At 50.7% G+C, this 20413-nt stretch overlaps 1 long non-coding RNA gene across 1 annotated transcript in view; it reads right to left on the bottom strand.

Moving 5' to 3' along the window:
• The window catches only part of LOC138303505 (uncharacterized), a 1082407-nt gene that overhangs the window by 747369 nt on the left and 314625 nt on the right, over positions 1 to 20413 (bottom strand). The window lies entirely within an intron of this gene.

Below are 20413 nucleotides of genomic sequence, written 5' to 3'. Positions count from 1 at the left end.
TAAGCAAAACCTTAGACATTTTAAGCGCAGGGTAGCCATAAAAGTATATGGTCTGGGAGTCTGTCAAACACGAACTCCACAGCACCATAATGGCTACACTGAAAACTGTGAAGTTTAGTATCAAACTTCTCAGCACAATAAATGCACACTGATGCCAGTGTACATTTTATTGTGAAATACACCCAGAGGGCATCTTAGAGATGCCCCCTGAAAACATACCCGACTTCCAGTATGGGCTGACTAGTTTTTGTCAGCCTGCCACACACCAGACATGTTGCTGGCCACATGGGGAGAGTGCCTTTGTCACTCTGTGGCCAGGAACAAAGCCTGTACTGGGTGGAGGTGCTTCTCACCTCCCCCTGCAGGAACTGTAACACCTGGCGGTGAGCCTCAAAGGCCACCCCCTTTGTTACAGCGCCACAGGGCATCCCAGCTAGTGGAGATGCCCACCCCTCCGGACACTGCCCCCACTTATGGCGGCAAGGCTGGAGGAGATAATGAGGAAAACAAGGAGGAGTCACTCCCCAGTCAGGACAGCCCCTAAGGTGCCCTGAGCTGAGGTGACTCTTACTTTTAGAAATCCTCCATCTTGCAGATGGAGGATTCCCCCAATAGGATAAGGGATGTGCCCCCTCCCCACAGGGGGGAGGCACAAAGAGGGTGTAGCCACCCTCAGGGCCAGTAGCCATTGGCTACTGCCCTCCCCGACCTAAACACACCCCTAAATTGAGTATTTAGGGGCTCCCAGAACCGAGGAAGACAGATTCCGTCAACCTGAAGAAGAAGGACTGCTGACCTAAAGCCCTGCAGTGAAGACAGAGACGACAACTGATTTGGCCCCAGCCCCACCGGCCTGTCTCCCTACTTCGAAGAAAACTGCAACAGCAACGCATCCAACAGAGTCCAGCAACCTCTAAAGCCTCAGAGTACTATCCTGCATCTAAAGGACCAAGAAGCTCCCGAAAACAGCGGCCCTGTTCAAGAAACTGCAACTTTTTTAAACAAAGAAGCAACTTTTAAAGACCACACGTTTTCCGCCGGAAGCGTGAGACTTTCCACTCTGCATCCGACACCCTGGGCTCGACCTGCGGAAAACTAACACTACAGGGAGGACTCCCAGGCAACTGCGAGCCTGTGAGTAGCCAGAGTTGACCCCCCTGAGTCCCCACAGCGAAGCCTGCAGAGGAAATCCAGAGGCTCCCCCTGACCGCGACTGTCTGCTTCAAGGAACCAGACGCCTGGAAACCACACTGCACCCGCAGCCCCCAGGACCTGAAGGAACCGAACTCCAGTGCAGGAGCGACCCCAAGGCGACCCCCTACCTAGCCCAGGTGGTGGCTACCCCGAGGAGCCCCCCCCTGTGCCTGCCTGAATCGTTGAAGAGACCCCCGGGTCTCACCATTGATTCCTATTGAAAACACGACGCCTGTTTGCACTCTGCACCCGGCCGCCCCTGTGCCGCTGAGGGTGTACTTTCTGTGCCTGCTTGTGTTCCCCCCCGGTGCCCTACAAAACCCCCCTGGTCTGCCCTCCGAAGTCGTGGGTACTTACCTGCTGGCAGACTGGAACCGGGGAACCCCTATTTTCATTGAAGCCTATGGGGGTCATTACAACCCTGGCGGACGGTGTTAAAGCGGCGGTAAAAATGTTTAAATAATGACCGTGGCTGAAACCGCCAACAAAGACAGCCACTTTAACACTCCGACTGCCACGGCGGTACAAACAAACAGCTTGGCGGTCGGTCACCGCCAACAGACATGCGGGAGACAATGTACCGCCCACACTATTATGACAGGCCAATCCGTCACCTTTTCCGGGGCGGATTCACCACAGATAAAAACACAGCGGAAACAGGAATTCCGAAGGGAAAACGCTCACCTCTACACACCCCACGAGGAACGAAGACACCATGGAACCGGAACTCCAAATTCTACCTGCGATAGTCTTCCTACTCCTCTACCGGAGCACGAACGTCAGTGCAGAAGACCACGGTGGGTACTGCACCTACGACACAGGGGAGGCAAAAAAACAGGGACACACACACGCAACACCCCCACCCACTACTACATGTTGATACATTACAGTTACACCCCCCCCAGGCCCCCCAGAAGAATGCAAAGACAAAAGGAAATGATTGTAACAATTGTAATCCATTAAAATCCAGTACTCCAAAATATATATACACTATAAACAAATATATACACCAATAATACAAGTCCAGGTATTGCACCATTTATAGTCCGTTGACCACGGGCCCAAAATGCATGGGCGAGGCCCACACTCAATACCCAATCAAAACAGAGAGAACACTGCAGGGGCATCAGATAGAAATACAACAGGCACCTCAGGGGGAAGGGAAGGGGGGGCACCTCAGCCGGATGAGTGCACGACGCCAGATCCACGAGGGGGCTCAATGCCCACTGTTAAATCCAGGGGAGTGCAAAGCCACAGTCTCTCAAGTCTCTACAGTGGGTGGTTTGCCCACTGCCATATCCTGGGGAGTGCAAAGCCACAGTCTCTCAAGTCTCTCCAGTGGGTGGGGTGCCCACTGTTCAATCCTGGGGAGTGCAAAGCCACAGTCTCTCAAGTCTCTCCAATGGGTGGGTTGCCCACTGTTCAATCCTGGGGAGTGCAAAGCCACAGTCTCTCAAGTCTCTCCAGTGGGTGGGGTGCCCACTGTTCAATCCTGGGGAGTGCAAAGCCACAGTCTCTCAAGTGGATAACAGTCTCCACTGGTTCTGGAGGGGGACTGGTGCCCAGAGTGCTTCATCCTGTGAAGGACAGCGGTAGTGGATGGATCTCTCCACTGGTTCTGGAGGGGGACTGGTGCCCAGAGTACTTCATCCTGTGAAGGACAGAGGTAGTGGATGAATCTCTCCACTGGTTCTGGAGGGGGACTGGTGCCCAGAGTGCATCACTCACCCCGTGACGGACCCAGTTACGTAAGTGCCCCTGCCGCTCTTGGGCTAGCGGTGCTTCAGATGGCGGTGCCCTGTTCAGCGGTGCTTGAGTTGGCGGTGCCCTGTTCAGCGGTGCTTGAGTTGGCGGTGCCCTGTTCAGCGGTGCTTGAGTTGGCGGTGTCCTGTTCAGTGGTGCTTGAGTTGGCGGTGTCCTGTTCAGTGGTGCTTGAGTTAGCGGTGCCCAGCCCAGCGGTGCTTGAGTTGGCGGTGCCCTGTTCAACGGTGCTTGATTTGGCGGTGCCCTGTTCAGCGGTGCTTGATTTGGCGGTGCCCTGTTCAGCGGTGCTTGAGTTGGCGGTGCCCGGCCCAGCGGTGCTTGAGTTGGCGGTGCCCGGCCCAGCGGTGCTTGTGCTGGCGGTCCTTCATGTCCCAGCGGTGCCTGTGCTGGCGGTCCTTCATGTCCCAGCGATGCCTGTGCTGGCGGTCCTTCATGGCCCAGCGGTGCCTGTGCTGGCGGTCCTTCATGGCCCAGCGGTAAGGACCAGCGGTGCCTGTGCTGGCGGTCCTTCATGGCCCAGCGGTGCCTGTGCTGGCGGACCTTCATGGCCCAGCGGGGCCTGTGCTGGCGGTCCTTCATGGCCCAGCGGGGCCTGTGCTGGCGGTCCTTCATGGCCCAGCGGGGTCTGTGCTGGCGGTCCTTCATGGCCCAGCGGGGCCTGTGTTGGCTGTCCTTCATGGCCCAGCGGGGCCTGTGCTGGCGGTCCTTCATGGCCCAGCGGGGCTTGTGCTGGCGGTCCTTCATGGCCCAGCGGGGCTTGTGCTGGCGGTCCTTCATGGCCCAGCGGGGCACTGGCGGTGGCCTCCTGGGCAGCTGGGCTGGGGCTGGCGGTGGCCTCCTGGGCAGCTGGGCTGGGGCTGGCGGTGGCCTCCTGGGCAGCTGGGCTGGGGCTGGCGGTGGCCTCCTGGGCAGCTGGGCTGGGGCTGGCTCGGCCCTCCTGGGCAGTCGGGCTGGGGCTGGCTCGGCCCTCCTGGGCAGTCGGGCTGGGGCTGGCCTCCTGGGCAGCTGGGCTGGCGGGGCACTCCTGGGCAGCTGGGATGGGGCTGGTGGGGCCCTCCTGGGCAGCTGGGATGGGGCTGGTGGGGCCCTCCTGGGCAGCTGGGAAGGGGCTGGCGGGGCCCTCCTGGGCAGCTGGGATGATGGCGGTCTTCTCCGCCGTGCAGCTCTTCACAGACTTGCCGGGTTTCCTGTGGCCCTTCCCCACCTTGGGAGGTGTAACAGCTGACTCCACACTCCCACCGGGACCCCTGGGAGCGGCTTTGGTGGTTGGAGTCTTCCCCCTCTCCCACCGGGCACTGGCCAACTTCTGATGCTTCACAAGGGGGGACTGGCTGTGCTGTGGCTCCGTGCCACACTGGCTGTCCTGGTGGCCGGTGCACTCCACATACCTGTGACAACAGGCACCACTGGTCCCGTAGATGTTGTGGCTGAGGTGCTACTTCGGGACCTATGAGATGGACGGGGTGGGGGAGGTGTGGGAAAAAGGTCAAGGCTGGACAGGAAAAACAATTTGGACACACTGGGATGAGTAGCTGGAGGGAGTTTGGGAGTGGAGGAAGAGGTGGTGGTAGGAGGTGTACGTTTGGTGACTTTGGGTGCAGGTGCATGCGCTGGAGGCTATCGTGAGGTGGATGGCTGTTGGGTGGGTGTGTGCCTGCGTTTGTGTACCTTCGGAGGGGGCGTCATAGACACACTGGGAGAGGACACGGGACGTGTGAATGGTAGTGGGGGTGGTGACTGCACGTGAGCGGGGTGTGCTGGTGAGGGACGTAGTGGCTGTAGAGGTAGTGCATGCAGGTGTGAGTGTAGACGAGACTGGGAGGGAGGAGGGAGACGACTGGGAGGGGGACACAGTGGAGGCAGTGGATGTTGGTGTGTCTGCATGTGTGTGATGTTTGCGTGAGTGCCTGTGGGATGTGTGGTGCTTATGTTTGCCTGAGCTTCCCTTGTGTGGTGAGGTGTGTGCAGGCTGGTCTGATGGTGTTCCTGGGATAGGCAGAGGTACAGGGGATTGGGTCTGGGTGGAGGAAGTTGGAGGGGGGAGGCTAGAGACGGGGACAATGGCTGCCATCAGTGCTGAGGCCAGAGTTTGAAAAGCTTGGTGAAGGGCCGTCTGACCAGAATGAATGCCCTCCAGGAATGCATTAGTTTGTTGCAACTGCCTTTCTACACCCTGGATGGCATTCCAAATGGTAGACTGCCTAACAGTTAGTGACCTGAGGAGGTCAATGGCCTCCTCACTGAGTGCAGCAGGGGTGACTGGGGCAGGGCCTGAGGTGCCTGGGGCGAAGGTGATGCCCACCCTCCTGGGTAAGCGGGCACGGGGCGAAGGCTGAGGGGCTGCTGGGAGGGCGGTGCTCGAAGGGGGGGGGGTGGCGGCTGTACCTGTAGATGCGGGGGCACAGATGTTGCCGCCCCCACCAGGGAGCTCCAATCAGAGGACGAGTCTGTGTCGCTGGTGTCAGCTCCTGTCCCCGCCGTGGAGCTCCCCTCGCCCTCTGTCCCACTGGTGAATTCGGAGTCCATAGTCTCGCCCTCCAGGGCCATGTGGGATGCAGCTCCCTCGTGCTCCGGTGCCACTGCTCCTCCGCCTGATGAGGCTAATGCACACAAGAACAGGAAGACCACAAAAAGGGGGTGGGAGACAGAAGAAAGACACGTTCAGTGCATGGATTACCGCTACCGTTGGCGGACAAGACAGACACAGAGGTCCCCTGCACTACGCCGCACTCTTGGGCTCCACAGTGCAATTCCTGGGAAATGGCCTACAAGGCTATGGACGACATCTGCACACATAGATGCCACAGGGGCATGAATAGCTGTACTTGGCACTCTACAGAGATGGGGTGGGGGGCCACAAGGCCATGCCTTACGGAGGGGCCTAGCCTACGGAACTCGCCCTGGCCTAGGGAAACCCACAGCCCTCCTCCCCCACCCAGACAACTCCACTGCGCGCAAAGTCAGCAGAATGAGAGTGTACTCACCCCCTTATGTCTGCTGTGATGCCATCAAGCGCCCATCCAACTCCGGGTAGGCCACTGCCAGGATCCTGAACATCAGGGAGGTCATGGTTCGACAGGCACCCCGCCCATGTTGGGAGGCCATCCCCAGCTGAGCCTCCGCCGTCTTCTTGCTCCAGCGGCGAATGTCCTCCCATCTTTTCCGGCAGTGGGTGCTTCATCTGTGGTAGACGCCCAGGGTCTGGACGTCCTTGGCGATGGCACGCCAAATATCTTTCTTCTGGTGGGCGCTGACCTACATGAAATGTACAGGGGAAGAAGAGAAGTCATTACCAACTGCACCGTCAAAGTGAGTGATCCCCATCCCTACCCTTGCCATGTGGCACATGCACTCACCGTCTTACATGCACGCAGCACTCTGCCCCCTTCCTTCTTACATCCAGCCCTCCCCACACAGGCATAGCCCATACAACATGCTCCCTGTGTACTTACCTGTTTGTCTGGAGGACCGTAGAGTAGCGTGTACTGGGGGAGTGTCATGACCACACAAACTTGCCAAGTCAAATCAAAGAAGTGCATGAGAAAAGCAAAGAGATATCCTCAGTGGAGACAGCAAATCCCAAACTGGAAGAAGGTTTGCAGAGTAATCTTGCGCTTATTTCAAAGGAAGAATCAAGAAGAGAAGATCCAAGATGGCCGCTGTGAGTCCTGAAGGTTAGTTACAGTTCTAGTCTTGCAATCGGTTGGTTGCTAGGTTACGATCTCTCCAGCTGGAAGCCTTGCACTTCAACTGAGGTCTGACAGGAATCAGCTGTGTGGAGAGAGAGCGCGCTTCAGAACAGAAACTCCTGTGAGGTAAAATTACATTTGAAGATTATATTACAGAAAACGGATAAATATTGTCAAGGTTTATTCAAAGAGTTTGATAGTAGACCGTTCCCGTGGAAGTCGGCCAGGCTACAGAGTTAATGTATGAATTAACCTTATGTTTACAAGGTTCTTGTTTAAGATATTAAAGTCAAAGAAAAAACGAACTTTAAAAGAGCAAGTATCTACAAATGTCAAGGTTATAAACAAAGGCCAAGTTTAACCTTTTAGATGCGGGCGTCGGCCACTGGCCTCCCTGGTGCGGGTCACGAGGATTTTTTTTTTTTTACCGTGGGAGACGTGGAAGAGCTTCCGCGTCTCCATCCCACCCCCCTCCCGCCCCCTTATGACGTCAGCGCGTCACAGTTTTTCCCCACCAGAAGGAGAGAAGCAGGTAAGCGTTCTATTTTTCTCCGGTGGGGAAAAAAAGGCCAAAACGGCCTCTCCAGATGCTAGGGAGGCATCGATGGAAAGGGGAGGCTGCGCTCAATGGCCAGAAAACGCCCCTAGGCACCAGGGATCTTCTTTGGGGGGGTCGGCCCCCTTGTAAAAGGGCCAGCCCCCCCCGGGGGCAATATTTATTTATTTACACGGTTTTGGGGGGCGATCGTGCCCACCACAATATAAAAAAAAGGTTTAAAAAAAAAAAAAAAAAAAAAATGGCGGGGTCGGCCCTTGGAACACGGGCCGACCCCAGGGGGGAAAAAAAAACATGTAGTTTTGCCTGGGGGGACCGATCGCCCCCCCCAGGGTAAAAAAGAAAACAAAAAACAAATTGTTGGTGGTCAGCCCTTGGGGTGACCATCAATGGGGCCATTTTTTTTTTTTATACATGTGTGCTTTGCCAAGGGCAAGCACACATGTATAAAAAAAAAAAAAAAAAAGGTTTGTGACATGAGTGTCTTGTTTTCTCTCTCTCTCTCTCATATATATGTGTATATATGTATACACACACATATATATATATATATATATATATTTAGATATAGATATATATATATATATTATTTTTTTCAGGACAAGCATTGCAGCGCCCATGTGCTGCTTTTCTGACTTGTTGGTGTGTATCTGGGCTTCTAACAGTGCCCACCTCACGCCCATCACTACCACTCGTTCGTGGGCTTGCCCTTCAAAAATCCTTTGATTACATTGGGAAATGATTTACCTTTGTCCCTCCTTGGGGAGGTTTTGTTACCGCCTTGGCCATCACCCCTGGTACATGGCTAATTGCACTTTTGCTGTTACGTTTAACTGCGAGCGAACTTCTTTTCCTTTTGTGTAACTCTTCACATGATGCTCATGGTGGCCGTGGCGCTGTGAATCGGCTCTCTTATGCGAAAGAGTTTAACTTTCAATTATCAATTTATGTGGCAAGAAAAGTTGGGTTAGGAGTTTATAACGCTAATAGCTCTAACTCGAGCAGATGCGAGACCCATTGCATTGTAAATGCTTGTTATTCTTGTGTGTGTTGTTTTATAATGGTGAACAATTTCACTGCACTCCACGAGGACCGTGATCAAGACTCCTTGGTGAGTTGAAACACGTTGGTGGTTATTGACTGCAATAAAATACACGTTTATTTGTACCTCGTGGAGTGTGGTGAAATTTTTCGGCATTAGATAATTTCTAGATTGGTCTTCTCTGTCACTGGGCACAGGCAGTGGAGTGTGCCGCCCAGCAACCCTTCAACCACTTTGTTTCTAAACATATATATATATATATATATATATATATGCAACACAAATTGGTTAAAAAGATTGTTGCGAAGCGCACTCCACTGCCGGTGCTCAGTGATGGAGGAGAGCAACCTCGAAAATATTTTGTGAGCAAGAATCTCACTGCACTCCACAAGGTTCAAATTGACATGTTTTATTGCAAGTATAAACAATGAAAGAAAAGAGGGACTCATTTACTGTGATCAAGACTCCTTGAGAGTCGAAACGCGAACGTGGCTGTTGCTTGCAATAAAAGATGCCAATTTGAACCTCGTGGAGTGGGGTGAGAATCTTGTTCACACAATATATATATATATATATATATATATATATATATATATATATATGCATGTCTTTTCTGTAGTGGCAGTTGCCATAAAGTAGCTGAGTGGATTAGTAAAGGCAAGCGTTACCTGCGCTTTAAAACAAATGTAATGCCAGGGGGACTAAGGAGATATGAGTGGCACTTTTGCTGGGTAGTACTGAGGGAATTAGAAGAGGAGGTAATGGGAGGCAGAGCACCAAAAATGACTGTTGCACAGGGTGTGTGGTAAGGTGAAGTAATACATTATTTTTTTGTTTTTTTCAGTGTTTTCAGAGAATCTGCAGAATTGGAGAAGAAGCGAAGGTAAGGTGACGACATTTCCTGTTGTACACAACAAACATACCTACAAGCAATTTTGTGACTATCTGCCTTCTACGTAGGCTAGTAATTTAGAGGGACAGTTTAGCCAGTTGCAGAGATGGCGTCTCGTTGGATGACTGCCGATCAAGCCCTAGCTCGGGTTATGGAGGACAGTTCTGATGTAGGCTCAGAGACTGAGACAGCAGACACTGAGACAGCATCTGAGGGAGAGGACAATGGGGCAGATTCTGGGAGTGATTTTTCAGTCGGCGGAGTCCCATCTGACGACACCTCTTCCAGTGAGTCTGAAGGAGACAATGACGACATCCGTGCTGTCCCTTTGCAAGCACATTCTGGGCAGCGGGACCACATTGGGTTAGCCGAACCCAGAGAGCACGTGCTTGCTGCCGCAAGCACAGAGAGAGTGCTCTCTTGGCAGCCCCCCTGTTTGGTTCAGCCCCAAAGTCCACCTTTTACTGGTGACGCTGGATGTAAAGTCGATACAGCTAACTTTTTGCCAGTCGACTACATCTATCTGTTTTTGGATGTTGACTTTCTTCAGAAAGTTGTGCAGCAAACAAATTTGCGTGCAGACCAATTTCTGATGGAGCGCTGAGGCACTCTAGGGCCCCGTTCTAGGGCACGCCAGAGGACTCCCACTTCGCTGGCGGAGTTGAAGATATTTTTGGGCCTTACGCTCAAAATGGGGTTAGTGCAGAAACCCACCTTGCAGTCCTACTGGACGACTCGCACGGTTTGGGTAACTCCCATCTTCGCACCATACATGAGCAGAGATCGTTTTTTGCTACTGCAGGGCATGCTGCATTTCAATGACAATTCTGCTGCATTGCCCCGGGACCATCCAGATCATGACAGGTTGTTCAAAATTCGGCCTGTCGTAGAACATTTGTCTGCCAGGTTTCCAGAGATCTATACTCCTGGAAAGAATATAGCAGTCGATGAGTCCTTGATCCTGTACAAAGGACGGTTGCTTTTCAGATAGTACATTTCGAGCAAAAGAGCTCGCTATGTCATAAAGCTGTACATGCTGTGTGAGAGCTCTACTGGCTATGTGTACAGCCTGAGAGTGTATACAGGGAAGGCTTCTACCCTAAACCCTATAGGTTGCCCTCCCATGTTAGGGGTCACAGGTAAGATTGTATGGGAACTTGTCCAGCCACTTCTTCACAAAGGTTATAACCTTTATGTGGACAATTTCTATACAGGAGTAGAGCTGTTCAGTGAGCTCTACAAAGCTGGCACTGTGGCCTGCGGTACAGTTCGTTGTAACCGCAAAGGATTCCCGCGGGAGCTTGTTTGCAAGAAGCTCCAGAAATCACAGAGTACTGCATTGCGTTCTAACGAACTGCTCGCAGTCAAGTTCCTAGATAGGCGTGATGTATACGTGCTCACTACAATTCATGATGAGAGCACTTCTCCCATCATGGTTTGGGGTCAGATGGCCGAAGTCCACAAGCCCATCTGTATACTCGATTACAATAAGTACATGGGTGGAGTGGACAAGAACGACCAGGTTCTTCAACCATACAATGCGTGTCGTAAAACTCGCACTTGGTACAAGAAACTGTTTACCCACCTGATTCAGATGGCAACATATAATGCGTATGTTGTTTACCGTCAGTCAACAACAGGAAGACTCATGACTTTCCTTGACTTCCAGTTGTCTGTAATTGAAAGCCTCACTGCTGTTACAGAAGAAGCAGCAGCCTCCACCTCATATGTTCTGGAGGATGTGGCAAGGCTGCAGGAGCGACACTTTGCTGATCGCATACCTAAAACACCCAAAAAGGATCGTCCATGTCGTCGCTGTAAAGTGTGCTCAAAGCATGGAAAGCGACAGGAGAGTCGGTATTACTGTCCCCAGTGTCCATCACAACCAGGCCTCTGTATCCCTACTTGCTTTACGTTGTATCATACTAAAGCAAAGTTCTGGGAAATCGACTGAGGTTGAGCTGCTGTTGGGTAATCCTTTCAGTGGCAGTGCATGGATACCGAACGTCCATGGGCCACTGCTTCGTTAGGCAAGGAGCCACAGAATTTTACTTCATCATGGACTTCCTTTTGGCGTGGTCGGTGTTCTGTTCAATTAACATGCATTTTCTTCCCCCTACTGCATATACTAGTGGACAGAACATATGCCACATTGCCACGGAGTACCCTTTCTTCACCTGCATGTCTACCTTACTTTCAACAGTAGATATGCTCTCTCAGTTCGAGGAATCACTTTGTACGGCATACTTGGAAACCCCCAACTTGCTTCCACAAACTAGTATAGGTTCACTTGGCTATTATACAGGATTAGCCAGGACTCTGATGAGAACAGAGACATGGATGGGTAAGGAAAGCTTATGGTGGGAGTGCCTTCACAGGGTTATTGCACAGGTAGAAGGCAGATAGTAAAGGTAGTACAGATGTACATCATCTACACCTATGGATTCAAACCCATTGGTGCCATCCCAGCACTGAAGGAGAATAACTTGTATAGGTCAGTGTTTGACCTGCTCTTCATGTTCATCCTCCATCAGAACTTAGTAGATGTTCAGTTTGCTGTATAAGTGCATTATAGTCACATCACTGCACATAATGTTGGCTGGGACATATGCTACGTTCTCATGGACTCCCCTATGTACCAAACACTACCCTTTTCCATAGCCTATGACCTTCTCTTTAGGGAACATCATGAGAAATCCCCAGCATGTCTCCCTTAGTTTCAAAGGTAGATATGCTCACTCAGTTCGAGGAATCGCTTTGTACGGCATACTCGGACACCCCCAACTTGCATCCACAAACTGGAAGGAGTTGGATTTAGCACAGAGAGTGCGTTAAAGGCGCATGAAAAACATGTCTTCCTGAGCCTCAGGTGGCTGTCACAGGAGTCATTAGTAAAGGTTTGTTACGCATGCATTTGGTAATGTTAAGGAAGAAGGAGGCAGTTAGCCTATGACCTTCTCTTTAGGTAACAGCATGAGAAATTCCCAGCATGTCTCCCTTAGTTTCAAAGGTAGATATGCTCACTCAGTTCGAGGAATCGCTTTCTACGCCATACTCGGACACCCCCAACTTGCATCCACAAACTGGAAGGAGTTGGATTTAGCACAGAGAGTGCGTTAAAGGCGCATGAAAAACAGGTCTTCCTGAGCCTCAGGTGGCTGTCACAGGAGTCATTAGTAAAGATTCGTTACGCATGCATTTGGTAATGTTAAGGAAGAAGGAGGCAGTTACTTGACAGGTGGTAAAATGTAGTCAAACTTATTCCGTTCTGTGGCGTGTGACTGTGATGGGCCCTTGTCTGGCAGCGGTAAGTTAATGTGAGTGCAGTGATTGGTTGGATTGGGCCTGTGGCTGGCGATATAAAAGGGTTGTTTGTTGTGTGTGAATGGACCATAAAGAGGTTGGTGCCTGGACGCGGCTTTATGGCCCACCTTCAGAAGGCTTGGTTTCAATATTCAGATACTTTGATAAGTAATCATGCTTTGAAACCATAATTTCTGGAGGTGCTAAAACCAACCAGTGTGAGTGGTGGGTTAACTTTAACAAACTAGTACCAGGGGAGTCCAAGGGCGCAGGACTTGCATGGCTCTCACCAGTTTTCTTTCACCCAGAATCCCCTTGAAATTACATTATGTGCTTAAAAAACACATTTTCCTTGCATTCCAATGAGCAGAAGTCCAGGGATCTACAGAGATCCTCAAAATTCCTACCACTCAGTGTTTCCCCACTTGTCCTGATAAAAACACAACCCCGCTTGTGTGACTGCGTCTAGTGCCTGCTTCAGGAATGAATCACTCCAGGGTTAACAGTAGACCTCAAGCAAGGACTACCATTGACCCTTGTGTGATCCATTCCTGTCGCGGGCGCTAGGCCTACCCACACAAGTGAGGTATCATTTTTATCGGGAGACTTGGGGGAATGCTGGGTGGAAGGAAATTTGTGGCTCCTCTCACATTCCAGAACTTTCTGTCACCGAAATGTGAGGAAAACTTGTTTTCTAGCCACTTTTTGAGGTTTGCAAAGGATTCTGGGTAACAGAACCTGGTCAGAGCCCCGCAAGTCACCCCATCTTGGATTCCCCTAGGTCTCTAGTTTTCAAAAATGCACAGGTTTGGTAGGTTTCCCTAGGTGCCGGCTGAGCTAGAGGCCAAAATCTACAGGTAGACACTTTGCAAAAAACACCTCTGTTTTCTTCCAAAATATTTGATGTGTCCACGTTGCGTTTTGGGGCATTTCCTGTCGCGGGCGCTAGGCCTACCCACAAAAGTGAGGTATCATTTTTATCGGGAGACTTGGGGGGACGCTGGGTGGAAAGAAATTTGTGGCTCCTCTCAGATTCCAGAACTTTCTGCCACAGAAATGTGAGGAACATGTGTTTTTTTAGCCAAATTTTGAGGTTTGCAAAGGATTCTGGGTAACAGAACCTGGTCCGAGCCCCGCAAGTCACCTCATCTTGGATTCCCCTAGGTCTCTAGTTTTCAGAAATGCACAGGTTTGGTAGGTTTCCCTAGGTGCCGGCTGAGCTAGAGGCGAAAATCTACAGGTAGGCACTTCGCAAAAAACACCTCTGTTTTCTTCCAAAAATCTGGATGTGTCCACGTTGCGCTTTGGTGCGTTTCCTGTCGCGGGCGCTAGGCCTACCCACACAAGTGAGGTATCATTTTTATCGGGAGACTTGGGGGAACGCTGGGTGGAAGGAAATTTGTGGCTCCTCTCAGATTCCAGAACTTTCTGCCACAGAAATGTGAGGAACATGTGTTTTTTCAGCCAAATTTTGAGGTTTGCAAAGGATTCTGGGTAACAGAACCTGGTCCGAGCCCCGCAAGTCACCCCATCTTGGATTCCCCTAGGTCTCTGGTTTTCAGAAATGCACAGGTTTGGTAGGTTTCCCTAGGTGCCGGCTGAGCTAGAGGCCAAAATCTACAGGTAGGCACGTCGCAAAAAACACCTCTGTTTTCTTCCAAAAATGTGGATGTGTCCACGTTGCGCTTTGGGGCGTTTGCTGTCGCGGGCGCTAGGCCTACCCACACAAGTGAGGTATCATTTTTATCGGGAGACTTGGGGGAACGCTGGGTGGAAGGAAATTTGTGGCTCCTCTCAGATTCCAGAACTTTCTGCCACAGAAATGTGAGGAACATGTGTTTTTTTAGCCAAATTTTGAGGTTTGCAAAGGATTCTGGGTAACAGAACCTGGTCCGAGCCCCGCAAGTCACCCCTCCTTGGATTCCCCTAGGTTTTTAGTTTTCAGAAATGCACAAGTTTGGTAGGTTTCCCTAGGTGCCGGCTGAGCTAGAGGCCAAAATCTACAGGTAGGTACTTCGCAAAAAAACACCTCTGTTTTCTTCCAAAAATTTGGATGTGTCCACGTTGCGCTTTGGGGCGTTTCCTGTCACGGGCGCTAGGCCTACCCACACAAGTGAGGTATCATTTTTATCGGGAGACTTGGGGGAACGCTGGGTGGAAAGAAATTTGTGGCTCCTCTCAGATTCCAGAACTTTCTACCACAGAAATGTGAGGAACATGTGTTTTTTTTAGCCAAATTTTGAGGTTTGCAAAGGATTCTGGGTAACAGAACCTGGTCCGAGCCCCGCAAGTCACCCATCTTGGATTCCTCTAGGTCTCTAGTTTTCAGAAATGCACAGGTTTGGTAGGTTTCCCTAGGTGCCGGCTGAGCTAGAGGCCAAAATCTACAGGTAGGCACTTCGCAAAAAACATCTCGGTTTTCTTTCAAAAATTTGGATGTGTCCACGTTGCGCTTTGGGGCGTTTCCTGTCGCGGGCGCTAGGCCTACCCACACAAGTGAGGTATCATTTTTATCGGGAGACTTGGGGGAACATAGATTAGCAAAACAAGTGTTATTGCCCCTTGTCTTTCTCTACATTTTTTCCTTCCAAATATAGGAGTGTGTGTAAAAAAGACATCTATTTGAGAAATGCCCTGTAATTCACATGCTAGTATGGTCACCCCAGAATTCAGAGATGTGCAAATAACCACTGCTCCTCAACACTTTATCTTGTGCCCTTTTTGGAAATACAAAGGTTTTCTTGATAGCAATTTTTTACTCTTTATATTTCAGCAAATGAATTGCTGTATACCCGGTATAGAATGAAAACGCACTGCAGGGTGCAGCTCATTTATTGGCTCTGGGTTCCTTGGGTTCTTGATGAACCTACAAGCCCTATATATCCCCGCAACCAGAGGAGTCCAGCAAACGTAACGGTATATTGCTTTCGATAATCTGACATTGCAGGGAAAAGTTACAGAGTAAAACGTAGAGAAACATTTATGTTTTTTTCACCTCAATTTCAATATTTTTCTTTTTCAGTTGTTATTTTCTGTAGGAAACCCTTGTAGGATCTACACAAATGACCCCTTGCTGAATTCAGAATTTTGCCTACTTTTCAGAAATGTTTAGGTTTCTGGGATCCAGCATTGGTTTCATGCCCATTTCTGTCACTGACTGGAAGGAGGCTGAAAGCACAAAAAATTGCAAAAATGGGGTATGTCCCAGTAAAATGCCAAAATTGTGTTGGAAAATTGGGTTTTCTGATTCAAGTCTGCCTGTTCCTGAAAGCTGGGAAGCTGCTGAGTTTAGCACCGCAAACCCTTTGTTGATGCCATTTTCAGGGGAAAAACCACAAGCCTTCTTATGCAGCCACTTTTTCCAATTGTTTTGAAAAAAACGAAATTTTCCCTGTATTTTGGCCAATTTCTTGGCCTCCTTCAGGGAAACCCACAAAGTCTGGGTACCTCTAGAATCCCTAGGATGTTGGAAAAAAAGGACGCAAATTTGGCTTGGCTAGCTTATGTGGACAAAAAGTTATGAGGGCCTAAGCGCAAACTACCCCAAATAGCCAAAAAAGGGCTCAGCACTGGGGGGGAGGGGGGGGGGGGGGGGGGGAAACGGCCCAGCAGCTAAGGGGTTAAAGGAGAAACGAACTGTTAACAAATAAGCATTTACAAATTCAATGGTAATAAACCAAAATAGAGTTTCAAAGAGAAACGAACTTAAATAAACAAGCATTTACAACTACAAGATAGACAGATGTCGAAGTAAGGAAGGAGAAACTAACTGTAATAAACAAGCATTTACAAATACAAGTTATCAACAAATGTCGAAGTAAGAAAGGAGAAACGAACTTTAATAAACAAGCATTTACAAATACAAGTATTGACAGAAGTCACTATAAGACAGGAGAAATTAAATAACATCAGCTGATTTGAAGAACGCATTATCACCAACTATATATATATATATAGCAACATAAAACCAATCCATAACAAAAGTTGAGAAGTTCTTCCAGAATCAGTAATACATTTTTTTTTAAGAACAGCTATCATTTATAGAGAGAAGCAAGGCTACAGAGAACTGAGTGAGTGAAGAAATAATAGAATTAAAGAGAATTAAGTGTTGAGAGTAGAAAGTGAAAAACTGATGGTGTATGTCCCTAGTAATTGCGACTGTGACTCTTGCAGGTGCTGTATCCAATCTTAGATGTGAAGAGGCAGACTGAGTACTGGCGTTCATCATCTCTGTGGCAGTCTCTCTACCATCCCATTCCCCTTTCCCCCTCCGGGGTACTCAGCACGAAGGATTAATATTCGTTGTGAGTAGCTCGGGTCGGGACTGAGGAGTTATCTTCTGCTTCTGAGGAAATCGAATTGAAGTATCCTGACAGAGAGGACCCCATCAACAAGCTTCTCCAACTCCTCCGATGTGAAGACAGGGGCCCTTTCCCCAGACGCACGAGCCATTGTCTCTTCCAGACTGAGGTCACAGCAGCACTTGCAGTGTAGGTCCTCTCCTGTCGAAGATCAGGTATCGAGTGATTGAAGTGATAGAAAATGGCAGTCACGTCCGCGGCGGTGCGTAACATCACCGCCGGCGTACAGTCATTGGCTCCTGGGACCCATATGGTCCAATGTTAACCAATGCAGCATTGCGCCGCGGTCTCCGACCGCCAACCGCAACGGTTTACAATGCCAGCGTAGTTGCCTCACATCCCATTCTCCCACTTTAGAGGTCAGGCAGCCGCCATTTCAGGGGCCCACATGGCCTCATTTTCAACTGCGTCACACATACCTAGGCCTAGTTTCAACACACATAAAGGCCATCTTTTGTGTATGATTGGTGTTCTGTGCAAACTGTGGGTACGTACCTCTGAGTTGTTTGACTCTGTGGTCGCTGTTGTCCTTCATAGGCACCGTCCGCTGGGACATGTGAGGAGATGGTGGCATCCTCCGGTGTACCGACCGTTGGTGGACCTGTCGACAATGGAGGAGCGACATTTGATAATAACCTACAGGTTTGACCGTGCCACAATCCAGGAACTGTGTACCCAGTTGGAGCCAGACCTGATGTCAGCAATCCGCCATCCCACAGGAATCCCCCCTCAAGTGCAGGTGCTATCAGAGCTCCATTTCCTTGCAAGTGGGTCTTTTCAAACAACTGTGGCCATGGCATCAGGGATGTCCCAGCTTATGTTTTCCAACGTATTGTCCAGAGTGTTGTCTGCCCTTCTGAAACACATGCAGAGCTACATCGTTTTCCCTCAGATGGAGGATTTGCCTACAGTGAAAGGTGATTTCTATGCCCTAGGACATATCCCCAACATCATAGGTGCCATTGATGGGACCCATGCGGCTTTGACCCCCCTCCCCCCCCCCCCCACAGGAGTGAACAGGTGTACAGAAACCAGAAGAGTTATCATTCTATGAATGTACAGATGGTATGTTTGGCCGACCAGTACATCTCCCATGTGAATGCCATGTTCCCTGGCTCAGTGCATGACGCCTCCATCCTACATAATAGCAGCATCCCTTATGTGATGGGTCAACTCCAGAGGCACCGTGTGTGGCTATTAGGTGAGCCCCTGGAAGCAAGACAGTGGGAATGGTTGTCTGGGGTTATCCCTACAGGTTAGTGTGTTTCTAAAAGTTGTCCCTCCCCATTTGCAGGTGACACTGGTTACCCCAACCTGTCATGGCTACTGACCCCAGTGCGGAATCCCAGGACAAGGGCAGAGGAACGCTACAATGAGGCCCATGGGCGAACTAGGAGGATGATCGAGCGGACCTTCGGCCTCCTGAAGGCCAGGTTCAGGTGCCTCCACATGACAGGTGGATCCCTATTCTACTCACCAAAGAAGGTGTGCCAGATAATTGTGGCCTGCTGTATGCTTCACAACTTGGCTTTGCGACGACAGGTGCCTTTTCTGCAGGAGGATGGTCCAGATGGCGGTGTTGTGGCAGCTGTGGAGCCTGTGGACAGTGATGAGGATGAAGCAGAGGAAGAAGAAATGCAGAACAGGGACTCAGTGATCCAGCAATATTTCCAGTGAAACACAGGTGAGAATACAATCCTGCCTACTACATGTACTTTTACACTACTACCTCTATCCTGTCTTTCGTTTTCACCCAGTGTATGGTCACTGAGTTGTCACTTTCCCTTACGGTTTCACAGATGTGGGTCCCACTGTGTGTCATCTGCTTAAATTCCTCATGGACTAGAGCTGTGTGACATAGGTATGTTGACATTATTATTTCAAAAACATTTTGTCACTGTAATTGCAAATACCCTATTTCAAAATCACAGACAGACTCCAGATCATTTTGTGCTTTAGATGTGTTTATTTAAATGCAAAATATTGGAGGGGGAAGTTAAATGGTGAGGGGTGATGGCGGAGGAGTGTCCATGGCAGAGTCCAGTCTATTAGTCTAACAGGTGCATTGCCCATATGGGCATAGGAAGTGGAGCTGGGGCAGTTTAATTATGGACAGGGTGACAAAGGGGGACAGTAGGATGACAATCAGGGTGGTCTCATTTCTTGGCGGGGGTCTTGGCATCGTTCTCTGTCTTGTTCCTGGATCTCAGGGACTGTTTGCGGGGTATTTCTCCGTCTGCAGGGGGTGGGGTGCTGGGGTGGTGGTCCGGTGGCGGGGCGTCCTGTCCACTAGCGCCGGCGGAGGTGGTGGGCAGTTCATCGTCCATGCTAGTGTCAGGGGCCCCTTGTAGTGCCACAGTGTCCCTCCTGGTGTTGAGTACTTCCTTCAGCACCCCTACGATGGTGCCCAGGATGGAGCTGATGGTTCCGAGTTCCTCCCTGAAGCCCAAATACTGTTCCCCCTGCATGCGCTGGGTCTCCTGAAACTTGGCCAGTACCGTTGCCATCGTCTCCTGGGAGTGGTGGTATGCTCCCATGATGGAGGAGAGGGCCTCGTGGAGAGTGGGTTCCCTTGGCCTGTCCGCCCCCTGTCGCACGGCAGCCCTCCCAGTTACCCTGTGTTCTTGGGCCTCCGTCCCCTGGACTGTGTGCCCACTGCCACTGCCCCCAGGTCCCTGTTGTTGTTGGGGTGGTGGGTTATCCTGGGTTCCCTGTAGAGGTGGACACACAGCTGATTGACGTGTCCTGGGGATGGAGGTATGGGCCTGCTGGGTGGGTGCTGTGCTGGTGTTTCCAGAGGGGGGGAAGGTCTGTGGTGGCCTGTGCCTGTGTGAGGGGAACCGACTGTCCAGAGGTCCCCAATGGTCTGGGCTGGTCATCTAGATCCAGTTGGACTGAGCTGCTGTCATCACTGTGGGCCTCTTCTGTGGGTGGAGTGGACATGTCTGGACCCTCCTGTCTGGTGACGTTGGGTAGGGGTCCTGCAGGGGTGGAAAGTCATGATTATTGCATCTGTGTGTGCCATGTTGTGCAATGGGTGGGTGACCGTGTACCCCAGTGCTGGCATTCCTGTGTGGGAGCTTGTGTGATGATGGTTTAGGGGGTGTATGGCTATGTGCAGTGTGCATGCTTTGGCGATGGGTGTCCATGCTTTGGTGTTGCATGCAGGGCTTGGTGTTGGGATGGGTGGTTTGTGATATTGGGACATTTGTGAGGAGTTGGTGTGACGGGGTTGAGGGCGAGGGTGGGGGTATGTGATAGCATGCAGGTAGGGTGGAGGATGTAATAGTAAAGCTTTGACTTACCAGAGTCCATTCCTCCAGCTACTCCTGCGAGGCCCTCAGGATGCAGAATCGCCAAGACCTGCTCCTCCCATGTTGTTAGTTGTGGGGGAGGAGGAGGGGGCTCCGCCGCCAGTCCGCTGAACCGCCAGGTGGCGTCTTGAGACCACGGAACGCACCTTCCCCAATAGGTCGTTCCACCTTTTCCTGAGGTCCTCCCGATTTCTTGGGTGTTGTCCCACTGCGTTGACCCTGTCCACTATTCTTCGCCATAGCTCCATCTTCCTTGCAATTGAGGTGTGCTGCACCTGTGCTCCGAATAGCTGTGGCT

The sequence above is a fragment of the Pleurodeles waltl genome, chromosome 7 (assembly GCF_031143425.1).
Source record: "Pleurodeles waltl isolate 20211129_DDA chromosome 7, aPleWal1.hap1.20221129, whole genome shotgun sequence".
In the NCBI taxonomy this organism is placed as follows: domain Eukaryota; kingdom Metazoa; phylum Chordata; class Amphibia; order Caudata; family Salamandridae; genus Pleurodeles; species Pleurodeles waltl.
This window is presented reverse-complemented; position numbering and strand designations above follow the sequence as displayed.